Source organism: Schistocerca gregaria, unplaced genomic scaffold, assembly GCF_023897955.1.
Source record: "Schistocerca gregaria isolate iqSchGreg1 unplaced genomic scaffold, iqSchGreg1.2 ptg000944l, whole genome shotgun sequence".
NCBI lineage: Eukaryota > Metazoa > Arthropoda > Insecta > Orthoptera > Acrididae > Schistocerca > Schistocerca gregaria.
This window is the reverse complement of record NW_026062297.1, coordinates 40,001-45,000: the sequence shown is the minus strand read 5'-3', so window position 1 is coordinate 45,000 and position 5,000 is coordinate 40,001. Positions and strand designations below refer to the sequence as shown.

Genomic DNA, 5,000 nt, shown 5'->3' with positions numbered 1-5,000 from the left:
GTCGCACGCCACACCGCCAGCCGGCTGTGCACGCTACCGAGAAAGTACCGGTATGCGAACCGCCAGGCGACGGGCGCGCATCGCACGTTTAAGGAGACGCGGCCGGCCACACAGGCGACCACGACACTCCCACGTCTCCGAAGCGGGACAAACGCCGCGCGCTTCAGTATACGTAGCCGACCCTCAGCCAGACGTGGCCCGGGAACGGAATCCATGGACCGCAATGTGCGTTCGAAACGTCGATGTTCATGTGTCCTGCAGTTCACATGTCGACGCGCAATTTGCTGCGTTCTTCATCGACCCACGAGCCGAGTGATCCACCGTCCTGGGTGATCTTTTCCTTTTCAGTCTCCCACTGTCTCTTTCAAGACAGTAGCATTTGCGGGACTGAGGCGTCTGACGGCCCCTGTTCCACTATTTTTTTTTGTGTCCAACGGCCTCACAGCCGATGGGCGTCGTACGGCTCCACACCGGAGCGGACAGGCACTCGGGCGAACGTCATTCAAAACCGGCGCCAGGCGCCAGGTACCGCAGGCCAGCCGCTCCAGAGCTTCAGCGCTCGTACCACACAACAACAACACTTCCGCTAGTTTTGAGAGGCACGCGTGGTTCCGCACGCGGCGCACGGCCACTGCCGTACAGGTAGCGTGTTGCGCGACACGACACGACACGCACATCGAAAGACATGCAGTCTAGTCGGTAATGATCCTTCCGCAGGTTCACCTACGGAAACCTTGTTACGACTTTTACTTCCTCTAAATGATCAAGTTTGGTCATCTTTCCGGTAGCATCGGCAACGACAGAGTCGATGCCGCGTACCAGTCCGAAGACCTCACTAAATCATTCAATCGGTAGTAGCGACGGGCGGTGTGTACAAAGGGCAGGGACGTAATCAACGCGAGCTTATGACTCGCGCTTACTGGGAATTCCTCGTTCATGGGGAACAATTGCAAGCCCCAATCCCTAGCACGAAGGAGGTTCAGCGGGTTACCCCGACCTTTCGGCCTAGGAAGACACGCTGATTCCTTCAGTGTAGCGCGCGTGCGGCCCAGAACATCTAAGGGCATCACAGACCTGTTATTGCTCAATCTCGTGCGGCTAGAAGCCGCCTGTCCCTCTAAGAAGAAAAGTAATCGCTGACAGCACGAAGGATGTCACGCGACTAGTTAGCAGGCTAGAGTCTCGTTCGTTATCGGAATTAACCAGACAAATCGCTCCACCAACTAAGAACGGCCATGCACCACCACCCACCGAATCAAGAAAGAGCTATCAATCTGTCAATCCTTCCGGTGTCCGGGCCTGGTGAGGTTTCCCGTGTTGAGTCAAATTAAGCCGCAGGCTCCACTCCTGGTGGTGCCCTTCCGTCAATTCCTTTAAGTTTCAGCTTTGCAACCATACTTCCCCCGGAACCCAAAAGCTTTGGTTTCCCGGAGGCTGCCCGCCGAGTCATCGGAGGAACTGCGGCGGATCGCTGGCTGGCATCGTTTATGGTTAGAACTAGGGCGGTATCTGATCGCCTTCGAACCTCTAACTTTCGTTCTTGATTAATGAAAACATACTTGGCAAATGCTTTCGCTTCTGTTCGTCTTGCGACGATCCAAGAATTTCACCTCTAACGTCGCAATACGAATGCCCCCGCCTGTCCCTATTAATCATTACCTCGGGTTCCGAAAACCAACAAAATAGAACCGAGGTCCTATTCCATTATTCCATGCACACAGTATTCAGGCGGGCTTGCCTGCTTTAAGCACTCTAATTTGTTCAAAGTAAACGTGCCGGCCCACCGAGACACTCAACAAAGAGCACCCTGGTAGGATTTAAACGGGGTCCGCCTCGGGACGCGAAAGCACCCCTTCGGCTCGCCCCACCGGCAGGACGTCCCACGATACATGCCAGTTAAACACCGACGGGCGGTGAACCAACAGCGTGGGACACAAATCCAACTACGAGCTTTTTAACCGCAACAACTTTAATATACGCTATTGGAGCTGGAATTACCGCGGCTGCTGGCACCAGACTTGCCCTCCAATAGATACTCGTTAAAGGATTTAAAGTGTACTCATTCCGATTACGGGGCCTCGGATGAGTCCCGTATCGTTATTTTTCGTCACTACCTCCCCGTGCCGGGAGTGGGTAATTTGCGCGCCTGCTGCCTTCCTTGGATGTGGTAGCCGTTTCTCAGGCTCCCTCTCCGGAATCGAACCCTGATTCCCCGTTACCCGTTACAACCATGGTAGGCGCAGAACCTACCATCGACAGTTGATAAGGCAGACATTTGAAAGATGCGTCGCCGGTACGAGGACCGTGCGATCAGCCCAAAGTTATTCAGAGTCACCAAGGCAAACGGACCAGACAAGCCAATCCGATTGGTTTTGATCTAATAAAAGCGTCCCTTCCATCTCTGGTCGGGACTCTGTTTGCATGTATTAGCTCTAGAATTACCACAGTTATCCAAGTAACGTGGGTACGATCTAAGGAACCATAACTGATTTAATGAGCCATTCGCGGTTTCACCTTAATGCGGCTTGTACTGAGACATGCATGGCTTAATCTTTGAGACAAGCATATGACTACTGGCAGGATCAACCAGGGAGCTGCGTCAACTAGAGCTGAGCAGCCGGCCGCCCGGGAGTGTGTCCCGGGGGCCCGCGCGAACACGCAAGCGTCCGCTCAATTATTCTGCAAACAGGAGGAGGCCGAGCTCCCCTGCACGATACACCTCGAAACCCTCTCAGGTCCCGGCGGCGCGCAGCGCCGTCCTAGGTACTTGGTCGGTTTCGAGAGAGGCGCAATCGCCCGGAGTTAGGCGAGTAGACGGTTTTAGTGCGAACACCCTTGCTCCCAACTGAGCTTGCCGCTGCCGACAGAGGCCCGGGAGCGTGCTGTCGTGGCATTGCCGGCGGGAGACAACACGCGCCACCTATGGTGACCGGCAGCTCCAACGCCAGCGGCCACACAAGGGCAAAGCCCCACTTGGGTGCAGAAGCGAACTCTCCCAGCACAGCGCACGCGCCAACACGTCCGCACAACTGCGATACAAACCACCTGCGAGAACCGCTGGGGCGACCGAGCAGCAGACGGCGTCGCGGCGCGAGTGCCAGGCGGCGGCGCATCCTCAACGCACACAGTCCTCAATCAGACCAGCACACTGCAGATGTCCACCGCGCTTCGCACCGGGCTCGGCTGAACCAACTTTGGCCGCCAGGCGCCGCGTGCAGGGTGCGCCGCAGCGTAGCTGCGCCGCCTGCCGAGCCCGTCGGCTGGCGCTCCTGCCACTCGGCGCCCCCACCAGCCGCCTGTTGCGCGTGCGCCCACGCAGCGCGCGGCCAACACGCCGGGCGGCCCCCCTTCACCGGCCGGGAACAGTCCCACCAAGCCACCGCCGCGTATCGCTTCATACCCACATGGGCCTAGTCACGTGTGTGGATGTGGCGGGTACCGCTGAAACAACCGGTTAATAGCTGTACCGATCGTCGCCATCACAGATTCACCTCCAGCGTGAACAACCGCTCAACAACGGATTTCCAGTTCATTTGCGTATCTTGGGCAGTAAACGTAGATGTCCACCTACATTTGCGAATTCAACAATTCTTGCATGCCAGGATGTCATGTGTCACGACAACACGCGATCTAGTGTCATACACACTGCGACATGTGCAGAAGAGAACACGTGGAAGGTGGCCCGCGCACGTATGCGATGTCCCTTCCGCGATCCACTGTCAACCGGCATCTGCGGCATGTCCCAGATATGGAACGCGGTCCACCAGGGTAGCACTTTGTGTGAGGCAATACGACAAAGTCGGAATACACGCGTCACTACATCACACGGCTCACGCTGACCTGACCTGACTCACCGCACCACCACCCCCAGCGACCCAGGGTGACATACAATGCGTTCGTACGTTCCTCCCACACGCCTCTACGGCGTACCACAGTGCAACCTAGCTGTTATTGGGAGACGAGACAAGTAGCATCGAGCACAACATATGGAAATTGAGATTCGACACCGTTGGGCACAGCCAGCGTACGGTCACACGTATCACACTACTTCACTCTGTACGTAACTACCGATGATCGGTACAGCGTGTGGGTTACGCGTACGACATCAGCGGACAATGGACACAGACCATACCACGACGTACACTGAGGGCGTCGACATCTGAACGCAACTGAACAGCTGCGAGGCTCATTTAACACTCAAACGCCAGACCGACCAGCTTGAGAGGACGGAGACACAAAGAGAGGGGCAGAGGGGGGGGGGGGCGATATAGTCCTATTGCAGTACAATTGACAGTGGATAGCGGGAATATGTGGAAAGTAAGCAACACTCGCAAGACATCTACATGAGGATAACAACGACACCAGAGATTCCGAGCAGTGAACTATGTTAGGCAAAGGGACAACGTGGGTTAGGTTAAGGGACAACGTGGGTTAGGTTAAGGGACAACGTGGGTTAGGTTAAGGGACAACGTGGGTTAGGTTAAGGGACAACGTGGGTTAGGTTAAGGGACAACGTGGGTTAGGTTAAGGGACAACGTGGGTTAGGTTAAGGGACAACGTGGGTTAGGTTAAGGGACAACGTGGGTTAGGTTAAGGGACAACGTGGGTTAGGTTAAGGGACAACGTGGGTTAGGTTAAGGGACAACGTGGGTTAGGTTAAGGGACAACGTGGGTTAGGTTAAGGGACAACGTGGGTTAGGTTAAGGGACAACGTGGGTTAGGTTAAGGGACAACGTGGGTTAGGTTAAGGGACAACGTGGGTTAGGTTAAGGGACAACGTGGGTTAGGTTAAGGGACAACGTGGGTTAGGTTAAGGGACAACGTGGGTTAGGTTAAGGGACAAATTGAGTTAGGTTAAGGGACAAATTGAGTTAGGTTAAGGGACAAATTGAGTTAGGTTAAGGGACAAATTGAGTTAGGTTAAGGGACAAATTGAGTTAGGTTAAGGGACAAATTGAGTTAGGTTAAGGGACAACGTGGGTTAGGTTAAGGGACAAATT

The 5,000-nt window shown here is 55.0% G+C and overlaps 2 non-coding genes across 2 annotated transcripts; both read right to left on the bottom strand.

Annotated features, from left to right (window-relative positions):
* Window positions 1-177: 177 nt before the first annotated feature.
* Window positions 178-332, bottom strand: LOC126325796 (5.8S ribosomal RNA). Its single transcript, XR_007560387.1, has one exon. It is a non-coding gene; the product is annotated as a 5.8S ribosomal RNA (ribosomal RNA).
* Window positions 333-700: 368 nt separating this feature from the next.
* On the bottom strand, window positions 701-2,593 carry LOC126325778 (small subunit ribosomal RNA). The gene has a single exon (XR_007560370.1). It is a non-coding gene; the product is annotated as a small subunit ribosomal RNA (ribosomal RNA).
* Window positions 2,594-5,000: the final 2,407 nt, after the last annotated feature.